Source organism: Crotalus tigris, unplaced genomic scaffold (assembly GCF_016545835.1).
Source record: "Crotalus tigris isolate CLP2741 ecotype Arizona unplaced genomic scaffold, ASM1654583v1 scf7180000024281.4978605, whole genome shotgun sequence".
Classification (NCBI taxonomy): domain Eukaryota; kingdom Metazoa; phylum Chordata; class Lepidosauria; order Squamata; family Viperidae; genus Crotalus; species Crotalus tigris.
The window spans coordinates 4,481,045-4,499,822 of NW_024100453.1; the positions used below are offsets into that span (position 1 = coordinate 4,481,045).

Sequence of the window (18,778 nt, forward strand, 5' to 3'; positions counted from 1 at the left end):
GAAAAAGCCCAGGGAAATACTAGCAACACCTCCTTCCTTCTCTCAACGACAGCCACAGCGAAGAAGCCAATCTGATCAAGCCAGCAGAGACAGCCTAGCTAAGCCAATAAAGTCAGCTATACCAATCCAACAAAAGTCAGGGCAGTACATAAACTACAGGAAGTAAAAGGGACAGAACCAGCCCAGAAACTGATATCCTTCACCCATAAGTAGGAAATAAATACAACAGTAGAACAATCCCAGTAACAGCTAGAAACACAAGTCATGCAACAGCAACAACTTTGCAATGCCGGTGATGGTAAGTGACTCTGCAGAAAAAGAAAAGGTCAAAAAAGAAGGAACCAAAGATAGATAAGGTTGCTGAAAGCCTCTGAGACTTGGGTAGGGAGGGAAACAAATCATTTCCATCACATCCACATATGCCACAGATATACAGTAAGTGTATAGGAAAAGAATGAAATATATAATACAGGTAGTCCTTGACACACAACCATAACTGAGCCCACAATTTCCATTGCTAAGCAAGGCAGTTGTTAAGAGAGTTTTGCCCCATTTTATGACCTTTATTGCCACAATTTTAGGTGAATCACTGCAACTGTTAAATGAATCATGCGGTTGTTAAGCAATTCTGGCTTTCCCCATTGACTTTGCTTCTCAGAAGCTGGCTGGGAAAGTTACAAATGGCGATTACATAACCCTAAGGCAGGACAACTGTCATAAATACATGCCAGTTACTAAGCGCCCAAATTTTGATCATGTGCCCTGGGGATGCTGCAAAGGTTGTAAGGGTGAAAACTGGTCCTAAGTCACTCTTTTCAGTTTTGTTGTAACTTCGAATGGTCACTAAACGAATGGTTGTAAGGACTATCAATACAAGGATATGGGTATATATGGATTGAACAAATAGGCTTAATAAAATAAGATTAGGTAACCAAGAACAAAGGATTAGAAATAGAAAGACAGGGTTCAAGAAGGATAGCAATAAACATGTAGGATAAGAATAAGAAAAAAATAAAATAACTAGAGAAAAGTAATAATTCTGGAGAATATAGGCTGATTAGAAAGCAAGTAGAAATATACAGTGCGTGCACTGGATCATCTGCAATTTGTTGATACAAGCATATGAGAGTGCAGCAGACACCATATTACCAATTCATTGGTTAAGAATCATAAAAGATATTTTATCTCTTATCATGAGTAATACAGTAAAGGATGCTTTTCAAGTTTGTTGTATTTGATATCACAGATGTACTTAGAGTATCTATATATTACATTATGTTACCAAAGAAGACAGGATGCATACAGATTTATTTATTTTTTTAATGTTTTTGTGTTTCTGTACTTACAGACTTCTATATACTAAACACATTTTTGGAAGTTTAGAATATTTCAGTTAAAATAAAAAACGAAGTACATAAGACCAATGCAGATGAAGCTTTAAATGCTTCTACTACATAGTCATAAAGCCACATTTTCTTGGTATCTTTTCTCCAGCAACAGATTTAAGGATAAAAAGTGATACAAAACAATTCAGTCTTATCTGCTTTCCTGGAGAAAAGAGATAAAAGGAGAGAGAAAAAAGGATCTTTCCCTTACAACCACACCTAGAAAGGAAACCAAAAGGAGAACAGAGACACACATATATACACATTGGCAATACTTTGCTAGATTCTAGCACATTTAAAAAAAACCCAAATAGCCATGATGGATGCATACATTCTATTTGGCTACTGTTCTAAAGACAATGGGTACCCTCCTGATGATTCTACTTCCATGCAAAGGTTAGAAATAGTAACAAGCTATAGCTAGATCAATAATAACCTGACTACAATAACCGTTTTGCTCCATCTTCAGATATGAACTTGTCCTATTATTCCCGTTTTGGTTCAAGATTCCTTAATCTGTAAACATGTGTTGGAAAGAGATACAGAATTCAAGGGTGTTCATGTTCTTTTGTAATTTTTGTGATATATAAGCAGAAAATAAAATACAATGAGATATCAAATTATATGTCAAGTATTTGGAATTTATCAATGTATGAAAAACATGGTTTTTATTGGCCATAATGGGTAGTTTTGATGCAAAGACAGTGCTACCCCAGATGTTCCATCTCACACTGGCAATATGTGTTCATTCTCTGATTACAGATCGGCTCCCTATTGATATAATGGAAAGATTGACAAGTATTACTCAGAAGGCTTAGATTTTAATTCTGTCCTTAAAACCTGAGATGTTTTCTGTACGTCTGATTAAAAACAGCAAAAAAAAAAAAAAAAAGGGGGAGGGAAGGAGAATGGAAATCTGGATGACTATCAGATAGCAGCAAAAAAGGAAAGAAAGAAAAAAAGATTTCAGATTTTTCCAGCCCAAATATGAAAGTCCAAGAAAGAGAAAGCAGACTAGATTATGCTGTTTTTTAATTAAATCCTGAAGTGCAAGTTCAGTATGTCAGTTTGACAGTCAAGGACCTGCCTTCCAATTATTTCAGACTATTCTTTGGAGGGTAACATTTTAAATGGAAGAGTGATGAGAGGAACAATGAGATGTGTGTACCAAATGTACATTTTAGGTACATTTATTTTGTATTCAACCTTGTTACAGATGTATTATAAATGTTATACAATATTAGAATCCCCTTATAAATATACCAGAATGTTCCTTCACTATCTGAATATACAGATAATAAGCAGAGAAGGAGGTTAGAAATGGCCATATGATCTAGTTTTGTAGGTTGGAAGGTTGGCAGGTTGAAAATGGCCATATGATCTGTTTTTTAGTGATGATTATCTAAGTGTGTGAAGCATCCACTTGGCTGATTGTCTAGTCTGGTTTAAACTAAGGAACTGTAAAGAGTTAAAACAGAATGCTTAAAGGGGGGAATAATCTGGGAATTCATAAAAAATAGATTTGTTGGATCACATTTCTGACTGTGATAAAAAGTATAGCATTTATATCTTAGTAATAATAATAGTTTTTATATGTATTTCGATAATAGGTCGGACTACTTGAGGCCTTAAGGACACTTAGAATCTTCAAGTTGTCCTGCAAATAGAGTGAATTCTGAGCCCTTGTACATCTGTCTGTTCCAACTTTCTGTTGGCAGCAACTGAGAATGTTGCTGACTGTGCCATTCTAAGCTTCCCTTTTCTCTTCTTCCCAGACATGTAATCCCTTACAACTATATTTATTTATTTGTATCCCACCTTTATTATTTTTACAAATAACTCAAGGTGGTGAACATATTCAACACATCTTCCTCCTCTAATTTTCCCCACAACAACCACTCTATTAGATGAGTCGGGCTAAGAGAGGATGAGGGCCCAAAATAACTTTCATAGCTAGGGCAGAATTAGAACTTGTGGTCTTTTGTTTCTAGCCTGGTGCCTTAACCACTAGACCAGCAGCCTCCAACCTTTTGGGCACCTGGGACTGGTTCCATGGAGAAAAGTTTTTCTGCTGACTGGAGGGGGTGTGGTTTTGCATGCTGCCTGCATCCAGCAAAGAGGCTTCACTTGTTTGTGCAACTGGTTGCTGACATGTCGCAGACTGATGCTGGTATATGGACCAGGGATTGGGGACTCCTGCACTAGAGCAAACTGGCTATAAAGTCCACCCTGTACTTCTCAGTAGAAACATACAGACAAAAGCACACTGATGCAATGTGAGAGTACAGCAGAAGCACATACACAGAGCAAACACATATCTACCTGCCCAAATTTACGCAGAGACACTCTATATACACATGTTCTGACATAAATGCCTCTTATAACAACTGCTGGTGAAAATTGGGAAGCCTTGCAAAAGCCTTGCTCTGCATGCTTTCTCTACTTTCTTATAAACATGAAAATCTTTTCTAACCACAATGGAAACTTTGGCATGAATCTCCCTTATTCTGAGATAGAAATTATAAAAAATGGATACCCTGGGCTCAACTTGGTTAAAAAATAAAGTACTTTCACCATGACCACCCCCAAAAAATCCCCCCCAAAAGAGATCCTTGGACTCATATCCTGCATAATTACCTCATGGTAATTATCATATTCCCCCCCCCCTGCGAAAGCTAGATGTGGTTCGCTGCCACCAAAAGGTTCCCCTTCCCAAGATTTATACATTCACTATACTAGACTCTGGTCAGCTATACAGCCTGTAGAGAATGTCCTTTACGCAGAGAGGAAAGATCTTCACCAAAGCAGTGAATAGATAAACAGATAGTTGTGGCTATAGGAAGGCAGAGATTTATGAGAATGTCTAAGGCAGGTTCCCCCTTAACTCACATGAAAATAAAGGAGGAAGGAGAGAAAGTACACTCAGGCTTGCAAAATTCTGTTACTACAATCATGTTAATAAAAGTATTTTTTTAAGACTACAAGGCATCTGTTTCTCAATCTGGTCCACTTGTAGGGTTGACAGCAGCTCACTAAATCCAAAGAAATTATTAAAAACAGTTAAAAACACAAAACATCAAAAAGGTTCAGATTAAAATTGGCCATAAATGTAACAATAAACCAAGACAGGGCTCCATAAACACATTAGCCCCAGACCAGAGACAGAGTCATCTCTTAAGGCTTTCCAAAGAACTTTCTTCAGGAGACTGTGTGTCATCTGTATCTCTGGCAAGATGCTGTTCCACAGAACAGGGCCACAATAGGAATCTACACTTCCTCCATTGTCATTTTAGATGTTCTTTCTATTGCTTCATTACTTTAAAGAATCAGGCAGTTGCTTGGGAGTAGTGATTAGGAAGAGACCTCACAAGAGCAATCTTGTCCTGCACACTTTCACCACCTCTGAATTCTAGAGTGTGACCAAGAATGCAATAAATCTGTCTATCAAATTGTGGGGAAAATTTCCAAATGCCTCTGGAATTCTTCGAGAAGGGGGTAGTTCATTGTAACTGATCCTATATCCTTACAGAAATCCAGTGTCCATAATACAGAAAAGGATTTGACCACAGACAAGGATAGATGTTCTCTATGTAAGGGATCCCCAAGTCCTGGGCTGTAAACAGGTATTGGTCCACAGCCCATTGGGAACTGGGCTGCGCAAACAGCAGGTGATCAAGCAAAGCCTGATTTGTGCATACATTGATCTAGGTTGCGTGCAAAACCATCCCCTTCCCCCAACCACTGCCACCACTGCTTCTGCTGCTGGTCCATGGAGCCAGAAAGATTTGGAAAAGCTGCTCTACATCTTCTGTATTCAAATCATATCACATCTGCTCAGAAGTAAAGAAATTTAATGCACTGCCATTTTTTGTAACACTGCAATGCAGTCTTTACATCAAGATTGCACTGAGTCTAAGTATGGCAATGCCTTTTATAAAAGTACAATTGCTATGAGAACAAATTGATAGGTAATGTAAATATTTACTACAATAAACAAATCAGCCAGAAAAAAAAAACCCAGGCTGGTCATTAAGCATGTTAATCTTTTTATGCTATAGAAATAATCAGACTGATATGCTAAAAGTTCCTTTCAAAAGCATATCATAAAGCTTACAATAGACAATGTAATGCATTTAGGAATTTTAAACTTCAATTCCCATCACTTCCAATTATGATATTCAAAGTGAAAAATTGTGAGAAAAGTATCCAAAATATCTGAAAGGCATTATTTCTTCTGCACAGAGATTTTTTTTAAATTTGTTTTATAGAATTTAAATTGAAAGATGTCCAATTTAATAGCTGCCTCTCTAATATCCTCATTAAATAATTACAAATTATAGCTGGCTCTAAACAGTTCCATTTTTTTCAATGATATTCAAAATTTGTGTTTTCTAGACATGTACACTCACAAGACCTTAACAATGATTGGCAGACTAGGCTCTTTGAGATATCCCAGACCACCTTTCCCACAGTCTGTTGCCAATGACCCTGTTGGCTGAGGCCTCCAAATGAGTTTGAGGTGACCTGGACTCGTATTTTAATGATTAAATCAACTTATACTATCAGCATAAACTTTTTCTTTATAAAATTTAAAAAATGTTACCTATTTACCAAGCTGATACAATAGAATGTAAACTTTTCATATAAAAGTAATAATATTAGCAAAAGCTCTAGTATAATTGATAGCCTAATCTTATACAAATTACTCATAACTAAATACAATCAATTCCCACTGGACTTTCCCCAATGAAATATATCTAAATATAATCTCATTTGAATCTTTTTTTTTGTTACACTTTCTGGATTAGTTAATGAGTGCTACAATGTGCTTATAAAGCCTGTGATTTCAAAACTCTGCTTATTACAGTGTTGTGATGCAAGTATTTTGGAGGAGAAAAATGCAATCTACGTATCTTTAGCTCACAATAATGTTATTTAACACCCCTCTCCTTTTTAAATTTCTAATTCAGTGTTCAAATTTTGCAAACTAATTAGAACTGCCTCTAAGTTCACGTGTGTATTGCTCAATAGCTGCAGTCTTTAGCTAGAAGAAATTTTGAACTTTATAAAACTAATAAAAAGTTCTTACTGTATTTGTCATTTTGAGTTAAGCACACAAAAATATAAATGTAACTACAAGAATCATTCATGACCCTTCTACTGTAAGAACCACTATAGTATTATCCATTATCGAAATACACTCTTATGGTCAGCAAATTTATTGGTAGTACTGTGTTTCCCTGAAAATAAGACCTAAATGGAAAATAAGCCCTAGCGTGATTTTTCAGAATGCTTGTGATATAAGCCCTACCCTCAAAATAAGCCCCAGTTAAGATTGTCAACCAGATGGACACATTTAGTACCGTATTTCCCTGGATATAAGCCCTAATCAGAAAATAAGCCCTAATGCGTCTTTTGGAGCAAAAATTAATAGAAGACCCAGTTTTATTTTCGGGGAAACATGGTATGCTATTGGTAGGATTATCAAGTGGAGGAATGAGCCAGTGACACTCCACAACTTCTAGAACTGCTTTCCATTCACTATACAGGTAGTCCTCAATTTATAACAATTCTTTTAGTGACCATTTGAAGTTACAACAGCATTAAAAAAGTAACTTATGACCATTTTTCACACTTATGACCGTTGCAGTATCCTCATGGTCACGTGATTTACATTCGGATGTTTGACAACTAACTCACATTTTATGATGGTTGCAGGGTCTCGGAGTCATGTGATCCCCTTTTGTGACTTTCTGACAAGCAAAATCAATGGGGAAGCCAGATTCACTTAACAACCATGTTACTAATTTAAGAATTGCAGTGATTCACTTAACAACTGTGGTGAGAAAAGTTGTACAATGGGGCAAAACTCACTTAAATTTTTCACTTAACAACATAAATGTTGGGCTCATTTGTGGTCATAAATTGAATACTATCTGTACTGGCTAGAATGATTTGAAATTGAAAGTAAAGTCCACAACATCTGGCAACTGATAAATTCTCTATTCTTGGGTTACATTGCTTTCATTTTCCCTTTTCATCCCAGGAAGGAGCACAAGACAATTTTTTCTGCCCTTTCACATGCTTTGTAATAAATTATTGTACACATCAGCAGCAACAATAATAATTTTGATTTCCCAAATTAATTAAGGAAAACATGACAGGACTGCCAAAAGTTCAATGGATCTATTGGTATTGTGTAAAAAAAGCAACAAGTAAATGGAAGCAGTTAATAAGAAAACAATTGCCATCAATGCCCTCTAGCCCTTCTTGTAAATGTGATAACATGAATTTTATGCCAGTCAGATCCATTATGGAAGAACTCAATGATATTTCTCCATCAGTACAAAGCTGCAATATTAATTAACTGTTGCATCCATCACATTAAAAACACATTAGCACTTTATGAACATCCTATTATGCTATGGAATCTTCCACAGAAACCTCATATAGTGGATACAAAGGAGAAAAAGAAAATAACTTTTCACTTTCATTACATAATTGAAATTTAGTCCACAATGTCTCATTTTCCTTTCCTAACCCCATCTTCATTTTGGAGATAAGCATGATTGTTCCCAGTACCAGAAGGGATGCTGTCTCATCAATAGTAATAAACAGAAGGATTTGCTCAGTTTTAGCCAGGAATTTACCACTGCCAATTCAGATATGGAATCTATTTCATAAGCTGATGCCAAGTTCCAAACTTGGAGTCTATTATATTTTGTCACAATCTAAAGGTGGTCTGAAGAAACAAATATTCTAAGCAGGCATTAGACTTGTATAGCACATGCTAGGCTGACTCCATTTGCATTATTCAAAGAAAAGCCAAAGCAGAACTCAGATTAGAACAAAATTTGCAAATATTTATATATATTCATGGAAATTTGGTTTATATCTTTTTATTTATTTATTTATTTATTTATTTTTGTTTGCTGCCTATCTTATCATAGGGAAGACTAGAAAAGAGCTGATCTGGTTCCCATCTTCAAAAAAGGAAAAAAAATGGACCCAGGAAATTACAGACCTATCAGCCTGACCTCAATACCTGGGGAGATTTTGGAAAAGATAATCAAACAACGAATCAGCGAACACCTACAGGCAAACAAAGTCATTACTAAAAGCCAACATGGGTTTGTCAAAAACAGATCATGCCAGACAAATCTTATTGTATTCTTTGACCAAGTAACAAAATTAGTTGATCAGAGGAATGCTGTGGATATAATTTACTTGGACTTCAGTAAGGCATTTGATAAAGCAGATCACAACATACTACTTGATAAGATAGAAAAATGTGGGTAAGACAGCATCACCACCAGATGGATCCATAGCTGGCTGACCAGCCGTACACAGTGTGTGGTCCTCAATGGAACCATATTTACATGGAGGGAAGTGTGTAGTGGGGTGCCCCAGGGCTCTGTTCTGGGCCCAGTGCTCTTCAATCTCTTCATCAATGATTTGGACGAGGGGATAGATGGGGAAATCATCAAATTTGCAGATGATACCAAGCTGGCAGGCATAGCCAACACTCCAGAAGACAGGCTTAGGATACAGGAGGATCTGGACAAACTTGAACACTGGGCGCTACCTAACAAAATGAAATTCAATGATGAAAAAAGCAAGGTTCTACATTTAGGCAAGAAAAACCAAATGTACAGGTATAGTATAGGGGGTACCTTGCTCAATAGTAGTAACTGTGAGAGGTACCTTGAGTCCTAGTGGACAATCACTTAAATATGAGCCAGCAGTGTGCTGCAGCTGCCCAAAAAGCCAACACAGTGCTAGGCTGCATTAACAGAGGGATAGAATCAAGATCACGTGAAGTATTAATACCACTTTACAATGCCTTGGTAAGGCCACACTTGGAATACTGCATCCAGTTTTGGTCACCACAATGTAAAAAAGATGTTGAGACTCTAGAAAGAGTACAGAGAAGAGCAAGAAAGATGATTAGGGGACTGGAGGCTAAAGCATATAAGGAACGGCTGCTGGAATTGGGTATTTCTAGTTTAACGAAGAGAAGGACAAGGGGGGACATGATAGCAGTGTTCCAATATCTCAGGGGCTGCCACAAAGAAGAGGGAGTCAAGCTATTCTCCAAAGCGCCTGAAGACAGGACAAGAAGCAACGGATGGAAAATAATCAAGTAGAGAAGCAATCTAGAACTAAGGAGAAACTTCCTGACAGTTAAAACAATTAACAAGTGGAACAACCTGCCTCCAGAAGTGGTGAATGCTCCAACACTGGAAGTTTTTAAGAAGAGACTGGATGGCCATTTGTCTGAAGTGGTATAGGGTTTCCTGTCTGAGCAGTGGGTTGGACCAGATGACCTCCAAGGTCTCTTCCAACTTTATTGTTATTATTATTATTGTTGTTGTTGTTGTTATTGTTCTTCTTATTCTTATTATTATTACGGTAACCTTGGGTGACTTACAGTTACATCTAAGCTAAAACATAAAAAGTTAAAAACAAACATTAAAACCATGGACACATTGGGAGGGCAGGGGCGGAATGGGCAGAAGTAGGTTCTGTTATTTCTCAATCAGACACCTCCATTGTGTCATTCCTCCACTGGGGCCCCATGCTGATTGGCAGAGCCAGGTCTTTAAGCCCTTATGAAAAGATAGGAGGGGCTGGGGCCAACCTCACATTGGGAGTAAGATGTTCCACAGGGCAGGAGCAACAGCAGAGAAGGCCCTCCTCCTGGATCCTGCCAGCCAAAATAATTGGGCTGACAGGACCCACAGCACGCCTCCTCTGCTGGCACGAGTGGTATGGGCCAATCCTAGTAGGGTGAGATGGTCCCCTAAGTAACCTGGATTCATGCCATGAAGGGCTTTAAAGGTAATCACCAACACCGTGAACTGTACCTGGAATAGAGTGGTAACCAATGCAGCTCATAGAGCAATGGTGTTATAGGGGTTATATCTCTCTTATGTTCCAGAGATTTGTTTGCCTCTCTGGTTATCTTTCAGTTGGACTTGCACCTATTAATGTTACTGAATTACTAGTTCTAGCAGTTCCAGCCATGGCAAAGGTGAGAGATGTCAGGAGTTGGGGTTTAGTACCATGTATAATCAACCATTTATAGAGCCTGTGTTATCCATAACTGATCTAGAAAATACTTTCAAATAATGGTTGCCTTATGCAAAGTAATGCACGTGCCCTTTCTACTTGCAAGACACATATTTCAGTATATAATTTACTGAAGATCTCCAGAAACCATTAATCTCGTCTTCATCCTTTGTGTTACTGTCCATAACAATTGTATGAATAGCAAGAGTAAACAGAAACACTATCTAGTTTGCTTTCCCTTTGTAATGAAAATTGAACATGGAAGGAGATGCCAATAAATGGACAATGGTTGCAGGAGCCAGGAGATGGTCTGACTAAGATACTACCTGCAAAAATATAACAAAAAGAAAGGACTTTGAGGATACCAAGGAAACCATGGGTGTTACCCTTTTTCTTTCAGGAAATTAAATTCTTTGCCAAGATATACCTATATTCAGTTAGACCATGGGTACCTATTTTGTGGCCTGATGAACACTAGAGAACAAGTTTTCAGCACATCTCCAACATGGCAACTAGAGGGTTTTCTGATCCATAAAATAGCTCCCAAAAGGGATATAACCGATTACAAAGACTAAGGTACAGAATACAACTTCCCATCCTATCCCTAACTTACTATCTCAGCCTGCTTTTACCCTTTTTTGGGTATATGCATATTGTGGGCAGTAGTCACCCATTTGGAGGCTGGCACTTTGCTTGTCGCATGCCAGCTTCCTTAAAAAACTTTAAAAAATTAATGTAAAAAGTATATGGAGAAGCAGATTTGGTAGCCATCAAGAGAAAAGTTTGAAGGTAAATTGGTAGCCCTATCAGTACATTGGGAACCTAGAATTAGATTAAGAATTTTCAAATTATGGCCAAATGGAGTATCCCAGCTAGAGCAGGAAGCCATGGTGAAATTGATTGCATGACATTAGTGCTTTCATCTTACAATTTTGAAAAACAAAAAATAATGCCTAAAGTGTAATCTCATTGTAATAACAGAAAAACATAAAAATGTGGGAGGAATAGGATTAGACATGAAAGCTGCAATTACCTGACTCATTGTAAGAGAAACAACATATCTTCAACTTAGTTTGAACAACACCTGCATTTCTTGAATACTCTCAGTAACTGCATTGAATCAAACCATTGGCTTGTTACTGACAGTAATTCCCACTGTTCTTTTAGAAAGAACTTATTTCAACATCTGCTTTTTGATCTTTTCAGGTAGTTTGAATTGAAGTCAGAACTAGGGATATTGGAGCACTTGATTTTTGACAATTTATGTATGAATTGAAACTGCAATTATCCAGCAGCTATTGGATACTTGAAAAATGAGTTCTTGAAGGACATTTTAGGTTAAAATAAATGATCAAATTGTATTTTGAGGTGTATGTTTAAAAGAAAACTTCCAAAAGCATGTATTTAAATGAGGATTTTCACATAGGTTATGAAAATATATTACAATAGTGTGGGAGAAAGAAATAGTGTAACCCAGGTTTATGGATGAATAAATTCATAAATGACAAGGACTAGATATGTTCGTCTTACGCTTCCCTTCACACACAAAAGCATCTGCTATTCAGATTTTTTTTCCTAGTCTCCCTTCATAACCTCTTAAATACTGCCAAATATTTCAAAACCATCATGGCAAACAGGACCAGGGTGATCAGCCAGCTGGGACAGATTAGATTTCTGCAGCCTACTCTACTGAAAGTACTGGATAAACTTTGATAGTGACATTAGGTCTATTAACTCTGGTTGAGTATTAATAGCTGGCAGCTGCACAACAGAACGAAGGCAGGAGTGCCTTACATTGAAAGAAGTAATTCATTTACTCTGCAGTTTGTATTAGTTCCAGTCAAGAAACTTGAGGTGAGCTGCAAAGAGATTTCTGCTGACTATAAAAATAGGCATGTGTTTTCCAATCCAATTAGTCCTCTGGGGAGCAAACTCAATTTCCCCACAGAATTCAAACAGAGAGCTTTCAACAATTTGACTTGCATAATTTAATAGGGAAGGGGAAGGGGAAAGTGGGGAACAAAGATTTAGCTAAGAGAAATGAAATTGCACTGATATGCTCAGATTCTTTAGGAGAAAGGAGTATTAGGTCTGTCTGTCTCCTTGAGTTATTTATAAAAAACGATATAGGTAGGATATAAATACATTTCCTTGTTTGAATATACTCTAGCAAAGTGGTAAGATAGTAAAACTTTCAGTAGGATTTCATTGCTCAATCAACCATATAGGCTGCATTCTGAGAATCTAAGAGGCTGCAGGCTGGAAACTTATTAATCACAATAGCACTTAGACTTATATATCACTCCATAGTGCTTTACAGCACTCTCTGAGTGGTTTACAAATGTCAGCATATTGGTCCTCTTTTTACTGATCTCGGATGGAAGGCTGAGTCAACCTTGAACTGGTCTGGATTGAACTCCTGGCAGTGAGGAGAGTTAGCCTGCAATACTGCATTCTAACCACTGTTCCACCAGGGTTCTTCATGTTAATGAACTGAGATTTATTGGACTAATTCCTCTTCAGAGGTCTCCCACTAAGTTCCTAATCAAGCTACCTAAGTCATTTGGTTGAACTTGAAAAACTAAAGAGGTTAGCATTTGGATGGGAGCCCCCCCCCATGAAATATCAGGGCTATAAATTAGATTGGAAAATAAAATAAAAAAATACAAAAGAAAACAATGTCAAACCATTTTGTGATATTATCAAGAAAATTACATAAGTGTACTCAGAGAATTATCAGGAATTTTCAGCTTGAAAGACACTTTTCATTATCTCTAGTTCTCAATGACAAAGAAATAGCTGGATCTGCAAGCCATGCCTTCAAAACTACAAATTTCAGATTTCCTTGGGAAAAGGGAAAGGCTGATAAAACAGTTTAACTCTGATGGACAACTAGAAGTGCAAGATGGAACAGGCAACATTTGTTGGGCTATAGTGCTATCATATAGCCACATTTGAAGTTTGGGAAGCAGTTTGCCAAATGGTTTCAGGGCTAGTTGGATTGTACAGCAGATAAGCTATGAAGGAACATTTGTTTGTTTAAACTGGATTCACACTCTACCTTTCAGCCAACAAATGATGCTCAAAGCAACTTTGGAATGGGTGCTAATGGCGCATTATGATACTTTAATATCTTCCCCTTTCACACTTTTTGTCAATAGATTTTTTTTAATGAAGCCACCAAAATCCAGTATTCCTGCTCTTTTCCTATTAGAAGAGTTCCAATTTCTCCGAACTCCACACATGGAAAGAACTGTTTCTAATTAGAAGAGTAACAAATTCATCTCGGACAAAGATTTTTCAGCTCACTAAAGTGAATATACATAGTGGGTGAATCCTATAGAAGCTATCATAAATGCAAAAAGCTACCTGCTAATTTTTATTGTGAAAGAACCACAAACTGAAGAGAGATGGATCATGCAGTACTTCTCCTAAATTTAACCTTGGAGGTAATTGACTTCACTCTATCTCCAACCTCATTGGCTTTGCTCTAATTGCCCACCTCATATGAAGTTTTGAGTGACATTTTGAAATAAACAGGCCCCGTTTAGTAAGTAGATGTTTTATTCATTCACAAAATTTATTCAGAGTCTTTGGCTTTCATGTTCTTTGCCACCCTTGCCCCACTAATTCTAGAATCATTGGCAGGGTTCTGACATGAGGAGAAGGCTGACATTTCTGGTTGAGCAATTTGCTGTGGAATTTTCAATAGAGTCAGTTTGGCCTACGTTGGCCACTGTGACATTAATGGTTGTTAAATATTCTTATCTGTTACATACAGTTCTGTTTCAATAAAGGTCAGTGGCTGTGTCCATGACAAGTCTTGTTGTTGCTGTGCAATAGAACTAATCCGTCACTCTGTGGTTTGTTTAGAGTCCTTCTTTTCCCCCTCATTAATTTCGGCTCAGCAGCTAGATTTTAAAAATGCAAACCATCTCAGCTGCTCAGATGGGTATTAGGATATGAAATGATTAGCTCAGCCAACATTGGAAAGATGGTTAATATTGCCTGTGTGGCTTGAGTGTAACACCTCATTAAGAGCCTATGCAGCTGTACATGGGAAAAAATTATATATTTCTTTAATTAAAAACTTGGTGCTGTTGTTAGGGTTGAAGGCTAAGATCTGTCTGTGGAGTTTACACAAGGTGCTCTCATGCCTACTGGTAATAGGAAAACATTAAGCTTAATTATTTTCACTTGTCCTAAAACTTTTTTTTTAAAAAAATAAATCAAATAATAATGCAAAATGCTCTTAAAGAACAATAGCAAAGAAAGTGTCATAGCTACTGCATAGCAGCAAGGCAATGTATCTACAGTGCCTTCTTGGCAATAATAATAAATTAATGGCTCCAGAGACAGCATTTTTAGCTTCTTCTTTCCTATTGTAGTAGGAACAATTAGGGGCCACTGCAGATTTTATAATAGCGGTACTCAAAAATAATTCTTCTCAAGCATAACTCCTCAGCTATGAAACTATCATTTCTATAATTATTTGAACTCTAATATCCTTATCAGCTTCCTTCTGATTTTTGTCTCATCTGGGTTTAATTTCATTATGTTCACCTCATCCAGCACATTATTGAATCCAGACAATGTTCATGGATATTGACAACTTTATTACTTGAGTAATAAGAGCAATAGAGCTGAGAATCCTCATGGCACCTCATTCCAAAATTCCAGAGAACAACTCCCAGCAATAGAGAATAGTATAAATTCCTTTGAGACATTATAGACCAAATCTGGGTTCCCCCAGTTTATAAATCTATTTTAGCTTTTGAAGGTTCCAATTCAGCCGACTATGTTCTCTCTCTCATTCATGTACTCTTCCCATGCCTCTTATCATCCATACTTTTTGTTTGTGTGATAAGTGAGAAAGAGAATCACCTTAGCAAAGTGCAACATGAAAAGTAAATTGTCCTTTAAATTATTGATTACAGAATTACTGATCTTTACCAATATAGATCATTGTGTTTCTTTCATACTGTGAAGGGAAAACAAGACAGCCTACAGACTTCCCATTTAGTTTTGGTTCTCGCAATGTTACACGTTCTCACCAGCATTTTGGGGTGTAGGATCCAATATCACAGTTGTCTACATGAGAGACAGGGAGTATTTTCATTTAATCTTCTTTCATTGAATTGAAATGATGTCCTGGTATTGTTTAAGCTATGTCCTATAAATATTTGTTGGAGTAAAATGACCCAGAATTTAAGGGTTCAGTGCGATTTGCTATTTTAAAACCAAGGACCTGCATTATATTTTTGTATTAAGCTGATGTCTGTTGATAGAAGATTGTGTGACTGCATCCTCCCCTAGGATTGCTTCACAAAAGGTCACATCTCAGGCATGCTTATTGTTTTGCCTCCAGCAGCTCAGTAACACATTTGTACTTAATGTATCTGAAAGCAGATACATGTTGTTTATTTCAAAGGGACACACATTTATCTGATATTGATAGATCTTTTTTTAAAAAAAAATGCTTGGCATGGATTGATTTACAACAGCAGAAGCTTGAAAATAAGCTATGATCCAGCTCAAGAAATGTCATGCATGAAGTGCTGCAATTTGAACACATTCAAAAAGTTATGTTGCTCTTTAAAATTTGGGTGTATTTTCTATATACAGGAAGTCCTATGCTGGGTTAGACAAATGGTCTATCCAGCTCAACATTCAATTTATTAGAGAACTGTGCACATTTCTCTTCTGAAAATTATGATTTAGGATATTGGATGAATATATGACATTCATACTTAAGGCCTAACAGGATTTGGATCTCATTCTTTATGTTCTGAATAACACTCTGTTTATTTGGGCATCTGATTTGGAACATTGACTGGGGTGATATTTTCTAACATTAAAGTAATGGTTTATATTTGGCAACATATCAAGTTTTATTTTAATAAAATTTGGCTATTACATTTATATTATACTATTGTTTTAATCAAGAAGGAAACAGTTCCCTCAAAAGGTTATGATGATGCTGATACAAAGTTCTAAATGTTTAAGGAAAATATAAAAATATCCATTACTTTTAAAGCAAAAAATCCCCCTGTGGATTCTAAAGTTATAAATTACTCTGTTTGTCACAAAGATCACATCTATGAACCGTTTATATACAGTATTTAAAAAAGCATTCCTATTGAAAGAGAGAGTGATCATTCTTTTAGTTTGGAGCTGTGACCATATACAGTACGAGGTTCTGATGCTTTGGATTCCCTGAGATCAAGATCTTCAAAGGAGCTACTTTCCGTATGGAGAAAAAAAAATAAGGAAGAGAGGAATATGGATGCTAATTTTTTGATCTTGGAAGAAATTAACTGAAATAATGAATAAAAATACAGCAACTAAATCTAAAAGTCAGAATCATGGACCCTCTATATTCATTTTTTCTATGCAGCTTAGCAATGAACCCAATTTTATAACTGAGTATATATAACTGATGGAAACCCTAGTACTTCCAAGCTCTCTGATGAATATATTTTCATGAAAGATATATTTTCTATAATGTGGTTGTCATATTTATATTTTTAGATAATATAATAGTAACAATAAAGTTGGAAGGGACCTTGGAGGTCATCTAGTCCAACCCCCTGCTCAGACAGGAAACCCTATACCATTTTGGACAAATGGTTGTCCAGTCTCTTCTTAAAAACACCCAGTGTTGGAACATTCACAGCTTCTGGAGGCAGGTTGTTCCACTGATTAATTGTTCTAGCTGTCAGAAAATTTCTCCTTAGTTCTAGGTTGCTTCTCTCTTTAGTTAGTTTCCATCCATTGCTTCATGTCCTGCCTTCAGGCGCCTTGGAAAATAGCTTCACTACCACTTCTTTGTGACAGCCCCTGAGATACTGGAACACTGTTTTAATGTCCCCCCTTGTCCTCTTCATTAAACTAGACATATCCAATTCCAGCAGCCTTTCTTTATATGCTTTAGCCTCCAGTCCCCTAATCATCTTTCTTGCTCTTCTCTGTACTCTTTCTAGAGTCTCAACATCTTTTTTACATTGTGGTGACCAAAACTGGATGCAGTATTCCAAATGTGGCCTTACCAAGGCATTGTAAAGTGACATTAACACTTCACGTGATCTTGATTCTATTCCTCTGTTAATGCAGCCTAGCACTGTGTTGGCTTTTTTTGGCAGCTGCAGCACACTGCTGGCTCATATTTAAGTGATTGTCCACTAGAACTCCGAGGTCCCTTTCACAGTTACTACTATTGAGCAAGGTGCCCCCTATACTATACCTGTGCATTTGGTTTTTCTTGCCTAAATGTAGAAGCTTACTTTTTCCACCATTAAATTTCATTTTGTTGGATAGTGCCCAGTGTTCAAGTCTGTCCAGATCCTCCTGTATCCTAAGCCTGTCTTCTGGAGTGTTGGCTATTTCTGCCAGCTTGGTGTCGTCTGAAAATTTGATGAGTTTCCCGTCTCTCCCCTCATCCAAATCGTTGGTGAAAATGTTGAAGAGCACTGGGCCCAGAAGAGAGCCCTGGGGCACCCCACTACACATTTCCCTCCATGTAGATGCAGTTCCATTGAGGACCACATGTTGAGTACAGCCGGTCAGCCAGCTACGAATCCATCTGGTGGTGATGCTGTCTAACCCACATTTTTCTATCATATCAAGTAGTAGGTTGTGGTGTACTTTATCAAATGCATTACTGAAGTCCAAGTAAATTACCGTATATGCCGGCGTACAAGGCGACCCGGCGTATAAGACGACCCCCGTCTTTGTCGCCGAGCCGCATTCCTAGAACGTCATCTTATACGCCGGAAACTACCAGTATTTCCGGTGTATAAGATGACCCCCGTCTTTGGCGCTGATTTTAGCGCTTGTGGAAGTCGCCTTATACGCTGGCATATATGGTATATCCATACATTCCTCTGATCCACTAATTTTGTCACTTGATCAAAGAATGCAATAAGATTTATCTGGCATGATCTGTTTTTGACATTTTGGTAATGACTTTGTTTGCCTCTAGGTGTTCGCTGATTTGTTGCTTATCTTTTCCAAGATCTTCCCAGGTATTGAGGTCAGGCCGATAGGTCTGTAGTTTCCTGGATCCAATTTTTTCCCCCTTTTTTGAAGATAGGAACTCTTTTCCAGTCCTCTGATAGTTTGCCAGTGCTCCAGGATCTTTGAAAGATATAGTTCAGTGGTTCTGAGATCACATCTGCCAGTTCCTTCAGAACCTTGGGATGTAGTCCATCTGGTCCTGGTGATTTTAACTCATCTAGGGTGGATAGGTGCTCACTTACCATTTTCTTGCTTATTTTAACTTGTGTTTCTAATCTGTTTTTTATGGTACTGTTTTTTGATAG

The 18,778-nt window shown here is 37.3% G+C and overlaps 1 protein-coding gene across 5 annotated transcripts in view; it reads right to left on the reverse strand.

Moving 5' to 3' along the window:
- The window catches only part of RALY (RALY heterogeneous nuclear ribonucleoprotein), a 286,663-nt gene that overhangs the window by 173,338 nt on the left and 94,547 nt on the right, over window positions 1-18,778 (reverse strand). The window lies entirely within an intron of this gene.